This window comes from Caloenas nicobarica, chromosome 6 (assembly GCF_036013445.1).
Source record: "Caloenas nicobarica isolate bCalNic1 chromosome 6, bCalNic1.hap1, whole genome shotgun sequence".
NCBI lineage: Eukaryota > Metazoa > Chordata > Aves > Columbiformes > Columbidae > Caloenas > Caloenas nicobarica.
This window is the reverse complement of record NC_088250.1, coordinates 19,326,892-19,343,476: the sequence shown is the minus strand read 5'-3', so window position 1 is coordinate 19,343,476 and position 16,585 is coordinate 19,326,892. Positions and strand designations below refer to the sequence as shown.

At 43.5% G+C, this 16,585-nt stretch overlaps 1 protein-coding gene across 2 annotated transcripts in view; it reads right to left on the bottom strand.

The window, feature by feature from the left end:
- Positions 1–4,970, bottom strand: part of GPR155 (G protein-coupled receptor 155) — a 31,949-nt gene extending 26,979 nt beyond the window's left edge. The window contains exon 1 of one of the 2 annotated variants that reach the window (XM_065638204.1): positions 4,802–4,970. The gene's annotated coding sequence lies outside the window, so the exon portion shown is untranslated. Of the gene's footprint in view, positions 1–4,403; positions 4,661–4,801 lie in introns of those variants that run through there. The other variant, XM_065638203.1, reaches the window with a different exon arrangement.
- Positions 4,971–16,585: the final 11,615 nt, after the last annotated feature.

Here is a 16,585-nt window from a genome sequence, read left to right as displayed (position 1 = left end):
GAGCTTATGTCTTCTTAATCTATCGCAGAATAACAAGAGGAATAGCCGTACAAGAACATGAGCACCAGGCAAGGAAAAGAAATTTGCTCAAGAATTGTAGCTTCCTCACAGCAGTACAAAAAACATTTGGCAAGGTCCTCTCTACCTTGGAGAAAGATTTAGAGATTAAATAAATCATCATATCACTCTTCAAGCTTGTACCTTGCTTTATGCAACTTCGACCTCTCCCAATGTTTCAGTATCATGTGCTAATGATACACTTTCCACTTGGCAAGGGATCCATACATGACACAATAGCCAATTATCTAATCCATTATGCTATTGCTTATCCATATTCCTACATACAATTCTTCAGGTCTGTAACAGTGACATTTAAGTATGCATTAAATTAAGTATTATGTACAACAAATACTTCTTGTGACTCCTGATAGTCACTTGCTACCAGCCACCCCCTTTGAAAAGGCTGACTATAACACAGCAGGTTCTATATGCAAGTAGACATGTAAAGTCTGCAAATCCAATGGCGAGAGGCCACCAGACACCAGTATTCCATGGTCAATAGCAAGGTCTTGCCAGAAACAGATATGGCTTTGGTGATACAGCTGTGAAACATGCAGTCTCTCAGCTAACTACATACAGCATTTTGACAAGACTAAATCCTAAGGTACTCTGGAAAGGAAGTAAAGATTATTTCCCCCCTTTTGTAGAGGTAGAAACTAATGCAAAGGCAGACTGATCTGCCATAAGCCATTTAACATACCAGTGGCAAAGCTGAGATTCCCAATTCCCAAACCAGTGCTTTGTACAGCACAACAGCTAGATCTGTGCAAATTAACTACTGGTTTAAGAGTATTCCCAACCTCTTTGTATCTTGTCCTCAGGGAACAGAGAACTTATAACAGCCAGGTAAATAAGCAAGTACATCAAGTCAGAGCAAAGATGAGATCTTGTGTGCTCTATTTCACACCCTGGCATCCAGTATACACATATTCACATAAACTCTTTGACTCATGACTTCCATTTATGTCTGAGGGTTTTAGTAAACAATCCTGCAACGCTGTTACAATTTATTTGAACTGAGCAGCTGCATCATCTAAATCTGTCCTTGGCTACCTCTTCTCCCAAGGAAAACAAGTCTTACTCCAAGTAAGGCTTATTTTAAAGGTTGTATTTTTCATATGTTATAGATGATACATTTGTCTAGATGTATTTGGACCAGGAGCCCAAAGCATTATCTGCTCTAGAACAATAGAAAAACTTGCAGTAAAGCAGACAACAAACCATTTCTTCTGCTAGCAAAACTTAGGGAAGTTGTTGGGATTTGCGAAAAGTCCAAAAGAGGATCAGAGACAGATTTGCAACACTGAATTCTTGAAAGAAGCCAGCCACATTCTACACTAGCTTCAAGGTGAAAAGCAGGTTTTTGGTGCAGCCCCATCTCAAATTCTTCAAGGTTGCAGCACTGCACAGAGGCTCCTGGCAATGCAACATGTTCAACCTGATCTCTGCTGAGGTATTTTTTCAGCAATGAGATAAACATGAAACTTTCTTAACCAAATGCAACATTTGATTTGTAGAGGAAGCGTATTTTGGCTGTATCTATCCCTAAATTCTGCCATTCCTTCTCATCCCCTGTGGCTTCCTATCCAAAGCTGTATGCTTTACCACCGTGTCAATACTAATGACAACATTTATTTTATGATAGCCTTACTCAGAAAAGCCACCATCTACATACAGTTATATAGCGGAAGGACTTTTACCACTGTGGCATCTCCTTCCTCTCTTTCTCTCCTGAAAAGTGGTTTGAGCTATCCAGGCTTTTTGCTTACACAGACTAGGCCTTCACAGGTGAGTCTATCAATATAGCTACACGAGCCCATAATTTTAAACCAAAATTGTGCCTACATTAATTAAACATCTGTCTTCCCTCTGTATTAAAATTACTATTTCTCCTCATAAAATCACTACAAAGTACAGAAGTGTCCTTGTCCCCATTTTGTAATTCAAGACTGAAACAAATATGCAGAAGACTGACTCTCTGGTTGTATCTGTCAGTAGCATGTGCCAAATCCTGTATCTTCCTCACTAGATCAAAACTGACAAGGATACACACCCACACATCCATCTTCTGTCAAGTGGCACAACTATTCCCGCAGCCTTCCTTCAGGCTATCCTCACCCTGAACTTCATTACAAAGGCCTTCGTAAAGTCAGTCAGGCCCAATTTTTGTGAACCACATGCGTCTCAAAGAAAGAAACTGCATCACAGTAAAGCTGCTACTGGCACTCTTCAGAGGGCTTTGAGCGTGAATCATCTCTTCAGCTCCAGAGATGCCCACATCCCAAAACATTCACATTTAACATAGATTATCCATTGCAGAGCAGTGGGTATTTTCCAGAAATAAAAGCTCTTGCATAGCGTGCTGCTTAACACAGTGAATATGTCTCTCAGTCCCTTTTGCTCTACAATATACATGCGTTTATATAACTGTTATGAGATTATGCAATGATTAATCACAGATTTAATGTATAGCCTTATCACACCTGGGGCTTAACTCAAACTAGCATCTCACATGAGCAAAAACATCTTCAATCCACAGTTCTTAACGAAATCAAAGATATTGATCTGACGCAAAACCAAAACCTTAAATATTCTACACAGACACTCATCTGTTCTTACATTAGATGTAAATTAATTAGTCAAATGATACTAAACACAGTTACAAAGGAAAGCACTTAGCTTTGACTCTGTAAGGCATATGATTTGTGGTTATCCCTTCAGGGATTGAGATTTGAATCCTTGAAAACTCAGCCACAACTGTGTTGTTGGGAACTGCAGGCCAATGAAGACAAAGCTTTTGGGAATAACACTGCCTGCTCTGCTGTGACTGTCAGGCGTAGCTGCTTGCAGCCAGGCTGTCAGCTTGCATTCGAATGGAAGGACAGTGCAGCCAGCACAGGAGGAAGCCTGGTATGAAGAGCAACAATAGAGAGCAAGGAACAAGTGCAGTTTACAATTCCCTTGAAATAAACTGGAGCACTGATATTTGCCCACCTCTCTTGTAGGTTGTCAATATTTGTAAAGTGTTAAAATTCACCAGACCAGAAACTCAATTCTCCAATAGCTTTCAGTTAAGCAACATCAGGTTCCTCTCTGAGTACTGAAATGGAGAAATTGTCTCCTTTTCCATCGGAAATATCCCTCTCATCTTCTTTTTTAATGAAAGTCAAAGACGGTAGGAGAGAATAGAAGAGATATCTCAATGCACATCTTCTCTCTGGTCTCTAACTCTCAAGCTTTCAGCTGATAATCACTCTCAGGATAATTCTGGTGACACTGGCAAGGCTGCGCACATTGTTCATAAATTATATCCCACAATGTGACCTCATTTCCTACTTCAATGCAATGCAGAAACATCCAAGGATGACACATTATTTTATTCAGGAGGCTGAAAGTGGAGTGGGGGCAGGAGGAGCTACCGTTCATGGCAGCTCTAGCACCTCATCCGCAGCTCAGATAAGGACGTACCACACGCACGTTCACATAAGAGTTTGTAAAGTCAGTCAAAGAGGAAGCAACTTCAGAGAGTTACAATGATAAAAGTGGAAAGAAGTGATTACTGCAGTTCCTATTCTTGCAAGGTAACCATGATTTTTACTTTTCTCTCTATTTGGCTAAGAAAGCAGATACAGGATACTATTGCCGCAGCAATTAACCCAAGAAGTGGGCCACCACCAATGCAACAAGTGATACGAGACTTTCCATCTCCCCGAGCAGCTGCTCTTCACGCTCACGTTTCCTTTTTCAGCTTTGTCTGTGCCGCCCCCGCCAGCGAGCCCCGGGCCCGCGGGGACGGTGTGTGCGCGGGGAGCCCGGGCGGCCCAGACCCGCCCTGGGCAGGCGACTTGCAGAGCGCACAGCCCCGCAGCGCCGCAGCCTGCGCCGGAGCGTGCCAGCGCGGGTCCGGACTGCGCCAAATGAAGCAACGCTTGCCAACGGCACGAAATACCGAGCCAAAATGGAAAACATACCTCCCCCTAATTTTCAGTTAGGCTCATCTTAGGGTTTGTCAACAGATAGATACATGCTTTCGAAGCAAAGAGCAAAATATACTTCAGAATACAGATCACATTTTATTGTTGGCAGCCCTTAAGAAGTGTCTCGCTCACTGCACCTGCCCAACAGAGGTGAAACATCCTCCGTGTTAGTGAGAACGCCACAGCAAAACAAACACCGCGCGTCTGCCCCTTCCTCGCCCATCACTGCTCTCCTTCCCATGGTCACCACAGCATTTTCACTCAGAAACACCCGAGATACAAAAAAAGATACCAGCGCTACCCTGTGTGACAGCTGCCTCATTAGAAAATACAGCTAGAAGTCGGGGGAAGGGGTGGACAGCTTACCGACTTCGCTTCTGGCAGGCGCCCCCGCACACGGGTACGTAAGGAGGACTCGTACTCTGCCAAGGTGAGAACCTCCTCAAGGCCGAGGCTGCCGGTACCGAGGCCCAGGAGGGGAGGGCTGGCCCGCCCCGGCCCGCCCCGCGCTGCCGGCTCAGGACCCGGCCTGGCCCGGGGGGGCGAGCGCCGGCGCCGCCCCCGTTCCGGAGCCCCGGGCAGCCCCGGGCGGGCGCCCAGCCGCGCTGTGCGGGGCGGGCAGCGGCGCGGGGCTGCGCGGCGGCCGCCGGCGGGTGGGAGGGTCAGCCGCAAGATGGCGGCGGCGCGGAGCCGGGCGGCTGGCTGCCGGCGGAACCCTCAGAGGCGGCGGGTGGGAAGGCGGCTCGTCCGCGCCGCGTCCTTACCCCGAGGGCTTCTCCCGCTCTCGGAAGCCGCATTCCCTGTTGGGAGCGGAACAAGCCCCCGCCGCCTTCGGCTTCTACCCGCGGCAGCCCGAGCTGCCGGCTGCCACCTGCCCTCAGCCGGGCCGGGGGGGCGCAGGAGGGCCGGGCAGAGGCTCGGCCCGCGGCTGCAGCACCGGCCAGCGCGGGGCTCGGGGCCGTTTATCCGCGGGAGGCAGGGCCGGCCCGCCGCGCCTGCCCGGCACGGCCCGGTAGCGGCGCCGCTCCCGCCCGGGCCCCGGGTGCCTGCGCTGGTCTCGGCTTTCAGACCACTAGAGCGGTTAGAAACCACAGGGCACCGCTTCCCCCAGGCCGGTCAGTCAGTGGTTTCTCCAGTAAAAGCTGGTAATAGTTTCCTGCTGAAAAAGAAGATCCAGGTTTCTCGTGGCCTCCTGGTTTCCGTGCAGCTGAGGAGACGGCAGTTCAAGCCACCTGACTTCTAGGAACCAAGCCAGATACTGCTGCCACAAAGCCAGCGAGTGTGGAATTCTGCCTATCGTACACTTTCTTCCACGGTTCATCTGATGCAAACCAGCTTGTTCTACCTAAGTGTAGCAGACATACAGTAGTAAGTGTCCCAACTGGAGCGAGTGAACTTTTCTGGCTGGTGTGGTGCCATCCGGAGCCCGTATGCTCCGTAGTTCCCCCCTCCAACCCAGGAACTTGAACCACAAAAAGAACTGTTCCTCTGCCCTTTCCTGTAGCATCCAGAGGAGACAAAACCAGAGGGGACCAACTGAAAGATCAGAGAGCGGTTGTACAAAAGCCATGCCAACAAACACACATTTATCACTGGAAGGCAGTACGGCTGGTTACGTAACGCTGGCCTGCTGTAACACTAGGGTGACACTTTTCTCTGGTGCGAACACTAGTAAAGACGAGTTGTTAATTTACTCAATGTTAAAGTTTCTCTGTTTGGCACCTGACAAAGACTACTTTGAAACTGATTTGGATTAGTTCTTGAAAGTACAGTATAATAAGACCTTTCAGGTTTTTTTTGCTTTCTGCCTTGCACCCTTCCCTATAGAAATGACATGCCTTAGGGGGACATGGGCTGGGGTGTAGCAAGGAAGGCATGCCAGGATGTTCTAAGAAATCTTGGGAACAATTCATGCCTTCCCCTCTCCTGAACTCATTTGTTCCTCTTAAAAAGATCACTAGTGATTCAGCATTTAATAAAGTACTTTAAAATATTACCATCCTTCGGTGCATTATTTTACGAGAGCTTACATTTAGCCGGATAGGCTGCTTATTGATTGCTATTGATACCCACGAGCCAACAGCATGGTTTTGCAGGGGATGAGCAGTTACAGGAGACAGGGCTGTATTTCCATCTCAGCTCTAGCATGTGCACACACCTCGAATAGGAAAGTGCACTTAACCTGGGTCTTGTGTTTTCTTTTGGGCAGCACCAAGGAATGGAAATACTCAAAAGTACGAAACTGTAGTACCAAAATCACATTATGAGATAAAACAATAGAAAAAAATACAAGAAAGTTATATTTAGATTTTAGATTAATTATTTAAAGCAAGTTTTGTGAATCGTAGCTGCTAAGAAAAAATAAGGGAAAATTATTTCAAATAAATAAATAAGTAGGACTTAATATAGCATATTTCCTCTTCAAAATTTTTATTTTTTAAAGCATATTATAATCAGCCTAGCAACAACTGTCATTGGCATGTAGCCATTTCTGTGATGAAGAGAGAAGAGCGCCAGGGTTTGACCCCTACGCTGTTAAGAAACATGAAATCTGTATTAACCAGACTATGCCACCAGAACAGCTCAATGAATAACTGAAACACTGGGTTGCAGGACCAGTTCTCCACTTGGCTGGGAACTGTTAGGAACACAGTTTGTTAGCATGTTTTAGACCTGGATAATTAGCAATGATAACTTAATGCTGGAGTCAAGAATTCTTTCTAATGCAGTACTGGATACCCAGGATACTCCTGAATATTCCCTAAGACTGTACCAAGCCCTGCTTCCTAGAACAGCAAAGGACAGTATCTTCTAAATGACACCTCCTCCCCACTCACCCAGTACTTAATCAAAGCTCTGTAGGCTTTTTCTTTGGGCCACATGTTCTTCTCTGGCCTTGAATGTACCTTTGTTTTGGGTGGAGCCTCTTTGTGTTCCAGCACTCTGGGTTTATAATAGAGTTTACTTTCCTTTTACTTGTAAGATGTTTGTAAATGAAGGGTCACAGACAGGGACACCGGTTCTCATGGAGTTTCACCCAACCCATAGAAATATCAAAAAGCCCTCCCTGCACTAACAAAAACCCCCAACATTGGGACTAGTGATGACCATAGCTACGATAGTGTGAATAATGTAGGGGAGAGGCAAGTGTTTTGTTTTTGTTTGTGGTTTTTTGTTGTTGTTTTGGTTTTCTTAGAAAGTACTGAGGGGACAGATTTACACAGTCCATCAGCTCTCAATCACAGCAGTCTTCCACCACTGGCAACTCAATTTTGACAGTAGAAATGTAGATCACAGAAAACACCACTACTGGTGTTGCAAAGCTAAGCTTTGCAAGAGCTACTAAATAAACATAAAACTGAAAGTTGTCCCCAAAATCTTGATTTGATCCTCTTGAGCTTTCCCATACCACCCATTACATAGGCATGAACTGCTTCCCGCCTTGATTTTTGTTCTGTTTTCACTCAAATTGGATGCTTCCATCCATTTATGTTCCATCATGAACCAAGCATACAGGAGAGACAGCTCCTACTTTTTGATCTGGGCAACATCTCAACCAGTGAAACACAACTGGAGCAACTATTACATGAGTCGTCCCGCTGACCTGTGGCTTTCGTCATACTCATTTACCTGCAACAATTACATGTACACAGGAGCTACAAGAAGCTTAACCCTCTCAGTGACAACAGGCTTCAGCTAATTTAGCTTTTAAGGTTGAGCCGTGTCCAGATGCAAACATATTTCTCAAAGGCATGCAACTGAGCCAATTTGGACAGATTTTCAGAGGATCACAAATGTATCTTTGTCCTTGATGTGAAGGCTACTTTACTGGTAAACTGCAAGTGGTTGTTGCAAAACCTGAAACACTTGCGCATTCTGAAGAAAAGACCTCAGGCATTTACTGTAAGCAAGTACATTGTTCCAGTTTGTTTCTGAAAATACTAAAAGTAAGGGTGCTTTTTCCTAGAAAGATTCAGAGAGCTAGCATGGAAGTTGTAGCCAAATTGTTAGGGCATGGTGATATCTGAAAGACAACACCACCTTATGACAGAAGTGTCAAGCGACCTTCAAAGCAGCACTATTGACTGAAAATCTAGTACTAATCTCTCTCTAAACCTCTCAGTAGGATATTATAAGAAAGTGGCTTTTCCAGGAATAGAGAGAAATAAGAATATAGAGGATGAGCAGACAGCAAGAATGTTGGGAAATGCATCAGGATGAAATCTGTCTGGAAATCTACAGGTGTAATCTCAGCATGATTTCTAGACAGCTGTGCACCTAGTTTTCAACGGCACGGAAAAATCCAAAGATCTTACTAACACAATAATTACAACAATGGGTGGAGAGCCTAGCACTTCTTAGGTAATCTCCTTATATTCAATTACAGGAAAAATACTTACTCAATGCTCCTTGGTTCTTGACAAGAAGCCAAATTTTATATGAAAATTGGAATTATGCCTATAGACAACATGACCTTGTAACTCCAGTACCGGAAGAACTACTGTTCTCATACTGCCTTTTGCTTATCAGATAAACAGACTATATAACACACAAGGCAGGGACCTCTGCCCAACTTCCGTTAAATTTTCTTAGCTGACTCCATCTGAAAACGCATATTTAACTTTGTTAATCTAAAAGTGCAGTTCAAGATCAGGAAAGTTTGTTGTTTTCTAATGTCTGTTCTCTTGCAGTTGTGCGTAGGATGTTCAGGAAGAACATGAAGTGCTTATCTGGATCTAGATGTGTCTGATCACTTACGCTGACTCACATGGTTACTGGAAAATAAACTATAGCTTACAATAAACCTATGTTTGATGAGACAGTTAAGCAACAAGAGAAATCTGAGGAAAATTAATCTGTAGACAGGCAATAGGCCCCTGGATTTCTTCTCTGGAGGGTGGTGTCAAAGGGAAAGTGCTTAACAGTCCCATGAAAAAATTTCCCAAATTTTTGAGGCTTAAACATCATGAAAAAGCCAACACTTGTGTCCCTGAGAGCAGCCTTACCCAGAGGCTGGGAGAACACCTACCCAGATGCTGTCACCCACAAGCCCAAAGCTTGTTAACACAGAAATGATGAGGGATGCACTGGATGTTTACATTCACTTGGGTTACCTTGGAATACTTTTGTAAAACATCTTCTTTCTCAAGAAAGCTATTTATCTGCTCATCTACATTTCACAGTAGTACCCCTCATTATCTCTACTGGTTACAAGAACTTAATTTGTATTTTTGGTATAGAATCTTTTGTAAGACAGCATGTACGTTCAAGCTGGTTTTGCAAAGTCCACGTTTATTATATCTACTCACTTCCACTTTATGCTGTGGCTGAGACAAAGGCACGTATTACTGGTCACAGACCTGGAGGTGCAATTATAGTCTTCAAAATATTGTATTTGCTGAAAGAAAATAAGTGAAGCTAGCACAGTCAGCTTGCAGAAAGTCAAACAAAAACTTCAGCAATAATTATGGGTGTCCAGATCTGTTGAAACGGACTGTTCTTGTAAGCAAAAGCCGTAAATGTTGTGTACGGTGAAATTCAACTCTCTAAAGCAAAAGTAAAGAAAAAAGTTCAAATTAGATTGCACTGAATTCAGTAACATTCAGAATAGCTCTGTATTATTTCAATACTATGAGATTTTTTTTCTGAAATTGCTTTCAGGGGAGAAAAAATCATGTTGCAGAGACCTCCTAACTGTACAAATTCATCATTGGTACTATGGTATCAACCTGTTACTTGGCTCAGCAAGAAGGTAACTTTCCTAAAGTCAAATACAAGTACTCAAAGATGAGTTAACAAGCTAAGCAGTCTGACTGGGTGGGAGGGGGGTAAGAAAAAAGTATGCAAGAGTCATGCAAAGAAATCAATATTTTAACATAGTGATTTTGAAAGGTTTATCTGGAAAATTATTATCAAGTCTTATCTATTTGCCTTTGATTAGAGCTGTATCTACTGTATGTAGGCACTTAAGATATTTTTTTTTTTTTTTACATTTTCACATACCCACATGTATGTGGCAAAAATATTAAGAGCAAGACACAAGAGTTATAGCTCTCTCTTGACCCAAGAAAACACATTCATTCATTTAGACATAGGCAGCTTGTTACTTACGTGTTCTCAGTACTCTTAACTATTCAGATACTGTAAGACCGCTCAAATTCAGTCCAATTCCCCCAAAACAAAAACAGAAGCATCATCAGTATTACACATGAGCTACCAAATGCTGCTTCACTCAGGAAAACTCTATTAAAGTAAGCCGCACTGATTAAATAAGCTGTTTCTGATGTGTGATCTGCTTCACCTGTTGCTTATTCAGCAGGCACTTGATTTGTAAAAAAACCCAGACAAAGTCCCCAGAACAAACAAATAAACCACAAAAACAATTTTGGCATCACAAATTGAAAGCTTTGGAAATATTTTCAGGATATGACCAAAATCTCTGTAAACCCTTTCCACTTACTAAGTTTCCATTTGTTATCACATCATACCCCATTTTTTAAGCCACTATTTGTTACTTACACAAACACAGTTTAAACGTTTTCCAACAATGTGTACATTGCAGTCTATTGTCTGTTTTGGCAGAAATCCAGTAGTTTTTTTGTTCATTTATTTCTTCTTCATTTCACCACCGCTACTTTGTCACAGGAGAGTATCAATATACCCTCTTCCTGAATTCTTCTGCATAAAGCTCCTGTACCTATACTTTTTTTTATACTTTTCCCTCTGTAACCTACAGATTCTTCCCTGATGTTCCTTCCTCCTACCTTTTCCTGATTACGTTCAGCAGTTTGGCAGTTCATTTAAATTCACGGCCAATATTTTAAACTCACGTGGATTGCCAGACTGACTGTGGTTTTGTCTTCTTTGACTCACAGCAAAAAGGAGTTTCCTTCTTCTGTTAAATATTTGAGTAAATATTGGTTTTAATATTGCAATATTTTCAGCATGGCTTTCTTAAAACTGTCTCTTATTTTCACACTTCCACTTGACATTTTCAATAAAAAAGGTATTTTAATTCTTACCTTCTCCTCCAGCTGCAGTTAAACTTTATTTTTTAAAGACTTTATTTGTTTAGGTCTAATAGCCCTCTGCTTTCGGTTGAACTGAAACAGAGTAGAGCCAGACGTGTTATACTGTTGCATCATTTTTATGCCAATACTGGAATTTTACTTGCCTAAGAGTTGTGCAACTGCGTGGAGGATCAGGCTGTGTACATCTGGAGCGAGCACGCTGCCGTACCAACGGTCAGACAGCAAGCAGTAGTCTGAAATGATGCACAGACATTGCCACATGCTCATAGCAAAGCCATGCAATCGAAATTGTCAATAGTTAAATACTAGGACCACGGCTTATGAATTGTTTATCATACAAGCGATGTACAGTAGTGAAACATCTATTAAGTGCCATAATCCTCCTCCTGGCTGGGAAGCACAAAATTAAGGAAAGCGGCCAAAAGTGCCCCCTAGTGCTCCGCTCCCCTCACACCAGTGCTGCCTCGGCTGGAAGGAGCTCGGCAGAGCCGGGAGACGCGGGGCCGGGGCCGGGGCCGGCGGGGAGCGGGAAGGGGAGTCCTGCTGCCGGTGGAGAGAGCGAAGCTACTTTTGAAAGGAGCTGCTGGAGCCGGGGGAGCGCGGGCAGCCAGTGCCCGCAGCGTGCCCAGTGCTGCCGCGGGCGGTGGGCGATGCCCCGGCCGCGGGGGAGCCTCGCTTCACCCATTTGCATCTGCGGGGCTTGGCAAACTGTGCTTTTTGGGCTCATAACTGTCATCTGCTATGGAAACTAGAGCATTTCGTAGCAATAAATAATTTTCTGTATGAAAATGTGTGTGCGTGTGAATAAAAGCTAGCTTAAAAAAAATGCTAAAACAAGAGAGCTCTAAAAATAAGTGCTTAGAATAAAATTCTCTGATGATGATTGCAGGGAATGTTCTTGCTGTTAATTGACCATCTAACATGCTCTTCCATAATGCATTGAGAGTCTGATTACTTAGAATGAGAAGTTTAGATAACTTACAGGACACAAAGCTTCTCCTGGAAAAAGCGACCCCCTTGAGGGTTTCTTCCAACAAAAATGATTCTATGATTCTTTCATCAGAGGTGGAGTATTTCACAGCACAAGCAGAAATTCCTAGGCTGGAGGTGCATCACACCTGTTCTTACACCTGCTTAGTTAAAAACAAATACAAACATACAAGCTTTCTCATTTTATGATGCATGCTTGTACTTGGACTCATATTAGAAATGCTCACAGCTAAAAACGGATTTACAGTCTCCTTACCTGTTACACAAGTGACCAGTTTGTGACTGAGGGAGAGGAATGAAGCTCCTGGCATAGAGGGCTTGTGGTAATTCTCTGAAAGCGCGCAGCAGGATTTTTGTTTAAAATCAGCGATAATCTGGAGCAAACACACCAGCCCCACAGTTGGCAGGGGTTTGGATGGAGGCGCAGCAGCAGTCCTGCAGATGCAGTTGAGGAGAATAAACTATAGAGGAAATGGACAGGCTATCTGTATATTTGCAAACAAAGGTCCCCAGGTTTTGTAAGTAACCCATGCTACTGGCCAAACAGCAGAAGTGAAAGTTTCTGTTTTAAATAGGGAGGAAAAACAAAAGCCTCAACAGAAGGATTTCAGCAGTCTGCAGCAAGGGGTGGCATTTAGCCAGCACAGAAAGAACCAACAGTCTCTGACAAGCGGTGCAAGGGACATTATTTACAGGGTACGCTGGTTCCAGTATCAACACACATATGGCAGGGGCTGGGTTTTAAGCCTAGACTTTCACCTGTAGCCTTTACCTTGTTCTGTCCACAAGTGCTCCAAGTGCTTTGGCCGCCTTGTGCTCTCAGGGCCTGGGGGGCTCAGCCTTCAGCCGCGCTTCCCTGTGCCTGCTGCTCGGCGGGGCACACGAGGGCTCACCCCAACTCTGAATTTACTAAAAATTCTGTCAGAATGGAGGACAGGATAGACTCATTTCACATGCTTACTTCAAGTGGGGTAGGATGTGAGATTAAGAACCACCTAAACACCCATCCTGGCATGAACACAAAAACATTTTCAGAAGGAAATTTGGTATGGTGTTCGCACAAGCTTGGAGCCAAACAGTTGTGCACACAGGTAAATGCCAAAGGTAGCTGAAGTAATCCCCTTTGGGCAGGGGATGGTTTTGAAAAGGGAATTGCACAGTGATGAAGCCCTGCCCCGGCTGCAGGGAGGGATGAGCGGTTCCTGTTTTGGTGAGAGGAAGATGAACAGCAGCAACAGCCCCTTCGTCCTCAGCCCCTCTGCCTGCCTTTACCTCAGGGGTGCTTAGGCAGAGATTTCTGCTGTATTCTAGCAAAAAATTACACAAAAAGCAGAATTTCATGTTCAAAATGACAAAGGTATTTATATAGGCTAAACTCCAGCATTCTTGAAGAAATAACTTATTTGAGGAAGAAAAAAAGAATGGTAAAAACAGGGAGAAAATATTATGAAAATGAAAAAGTGCCCCATTGTAGTGGAATAGAAAGCTTGGCAATATCGGATAGATAGCATTCATGCTAGGGTCTATTTTACAATTTGAATGTAGCTTCTGCAGAAGCCATATATCTTAAGCCATAAACATGTGTTTTGAGATTGAAGAAGTGATTATCTGATCTGATGTTTTTATTCAATAAAGAGATTAATATTGAACATGGGCAGGGTTAGCAGCAGCCACTCAATTTATTCTCTGTATTTTAATCAAAGTATTTTTGTGTCAATTATCCTTTCCTCAGGTTTATTTATGTACCCAGACAGCTGTTGAAATTTGTAGATAGGTTAAGAGTCTGATTGCCAATGCAGCAAGTAACGAAAGTGTGACAGATCATTTCTGTGTCCCACTTCTGTTGAAATAAAGATGCTTAGGTATCAAATTTTTTAATGTTTAAATATCTATTTCCATCAGCTATGAAAGAACAGAATAAACTAGTAGCTTTTTTTAAAATTTAACAATTGAAAAATCCAGATGGATTTTTCCATCCATTACAGAAGGAATCCATCACACCGTCTTTCCCAGAGAGTTGTGACCATTTAAACTGAAAGTTTAACACAACTGAGACATTTTCTTTTCCATTAAGCTGCCGCCTCACAGCTTTTAGGGGCTGTAAGATAAACAACAAGCAGTTTAGCCTCATTTTAGGAAGTGAGAGCAGAGCTGCTCACCACAGGTCTGATACACAAGCAGAGTGCACTTACATTGCTAGGATGCAAATGACTGGACTAGTGAAGCCTGTATTAGGAGATTTCCCAGGCACAAGAGAGGCAATGGGAGGGAATTGTCAGATGAGCATCTTCTGAGACTTACAGCAACCTTGACAAATTTTTAGAGGAATGCCTTCAGGAGTTATAGAAAAGACAAGTTATTATTGAAGAAGTTGATTGCATCACCCTGCAACGTGAAAAAATCATTCTGCTCAGAAGTGTTTTTATAAGACCTCTACATTAGCCAGTGGATGTAATCTGTGTGTTTGGAGGCTTTTAGTAGCTCACATTTGTAGAAGAAACTATTCTTTCTTCAGCACTGCTGCAATATCTGCAGAATGGAGACGAAGTGCCATTCTGTTTACTTTTATGCTTCGCCAAGGCTTTTGATTAGCAGTCTGTGTTTGTGTAAACACACGTACACCGAGCAGCACAGACACACCAAAGTCACAACAACCAGCAGGGTACAGAACAGGTTACAGAGGCCCTCATGTGCTCTGCAAAATTGTTATTGTGATATATTTGAAAGGGGGAGTGGAGCCCAGGCACAGCTCTGTTTGTAGGTAGAAGTTAATGTTATGGAAACACTTTTGCTTATGAAATAAAATTTATTTGATTTAGAAGTTGGCATGCCACTGTATGCACCAGACCCTCACAACTTGGAAGAGTAAGTATGAACTTTCTAGGATTACAGAGAGTCCTATTCAACAAATGAAAATTATGAGCTCTTTTAAAAGTGTAAATCTTACAGTTTAATTTTGTATAAAAGAAAACATATAGGACCTCTACAAGTATAACAGAAAATGAAACTTGGAATCAAGCTTACATCATGTTACATATTTGGGTAATTTTCAGAGAACTGTAAGACAGCAGAAAGAGTTGTTAAGAATTGCTCATCATACTTACTGTTAGCTTGGGGAAAACAAATCCTGAAGGCTCTTATCTATTTTGTTAGTTAGCCTAAATAATACATGATATTTTGTACAAGGACATATGGGCCGATATTTAGCCCCCAAACCAACAAGAGGCCAGGACCAACCTACTATTTTCAATGTGAAATGAAGTCAGGCTGGGTGAGAGGGCAGACGGGAGCAGCCTGTGCACACAAGGCAGGAAGGTCATTGGAAATTGTTGAACTACGATCAAAGGAGTTGGATGTGTTTGTGTGTGCAACACGTGAGCCTTCCTGCAACTGCAGGGAGCAGTCAGAACTGTTGTACAGTGTAGTCTGTGGGTTTATTTTAAAGCAACAGCATTTCTGAGTCAAATGGAGGAAGGGCTATGTTGTGGTTATGACTAGGTCACAGCATGCTTAGTTCAGTTCCCTCTTCCCAAAGTCAATCAAGTCTTTGAATTTCTTGAAAACCAGAAACAACCATGTCTCCTATGGTAAAACATGAGATAGAGAGTCCTGGTAGCTGATCCATTAGGTTCATACCTTCAAGTCCTCATTCAAGGCTACTGGCATTGAGATCTGCAAACAAAGGTCCCTCAGCTTGCTGAGCCAGCTCCTTTACAGCCCCCACCCTCCGTCATGGCTGTTCTGTTTGTATAGTCCAGGCACTGGGACCAGTGAGCTTCTGGGCTACATCTGAGCTGTGGCCTTGTAAGGAAGTTGAGGTCTCTGTCCCAGTCTGTAAAATGAAAGTATTGACAAGCAGTCCCTATAAATGTCAAAGGATCCACCATCTGTGTAAGAGTAAACCTGCTGCTTAAGGCTTTGAAAGACAGATGAGTTACAGCGTAGAGCTTTTTAACTCAGGGTTTTAAACACCCTTTCTAATTCCTCAGGAGAAGCTGGAAGTGCAGCCTGAATTTGAGCCTCCTTTGGACTTTTATCAAAGGGCCTTTGTGTGATAAAAACTTGGTCCAAATTATCTGAAAAGGTTCACATCCAAGACCCAAGAACAGGGCTCCAAAGTCAAAAGGATGGTTTCATTTGTCTGATATTCTCTGGAAGCCGTCTGCCTAGTCAGTGGAGACAAGAGGCACAAAAATCTGTGCTTAAGTAGAGGGATTTTCCATGTCATCTCCCCACACCAAGTGCCCAGCTTGCCTTGCCCAGAGCCAGTGCCCACAGCTCACACAACAGCCACCTACAAGTACAGCATCACCGACCACAGATTTCCAAATATTCTTTATCCCAAACCAAACAAATTATTTCTCCTTATCTGCAGCTGTCTAATCCTCACTGTACGGAGGCCCAAAGTCCTCTGAGCGTTATCGCGGCGCTGCCGCGCAACGGCAGGCAGGAGGGGAGGAGAACCTGCCCCAGCTCCTGCCAGGCTCACCCTCAGCTCCTGCTAATGCTGACATGTGCTTCTGTCAT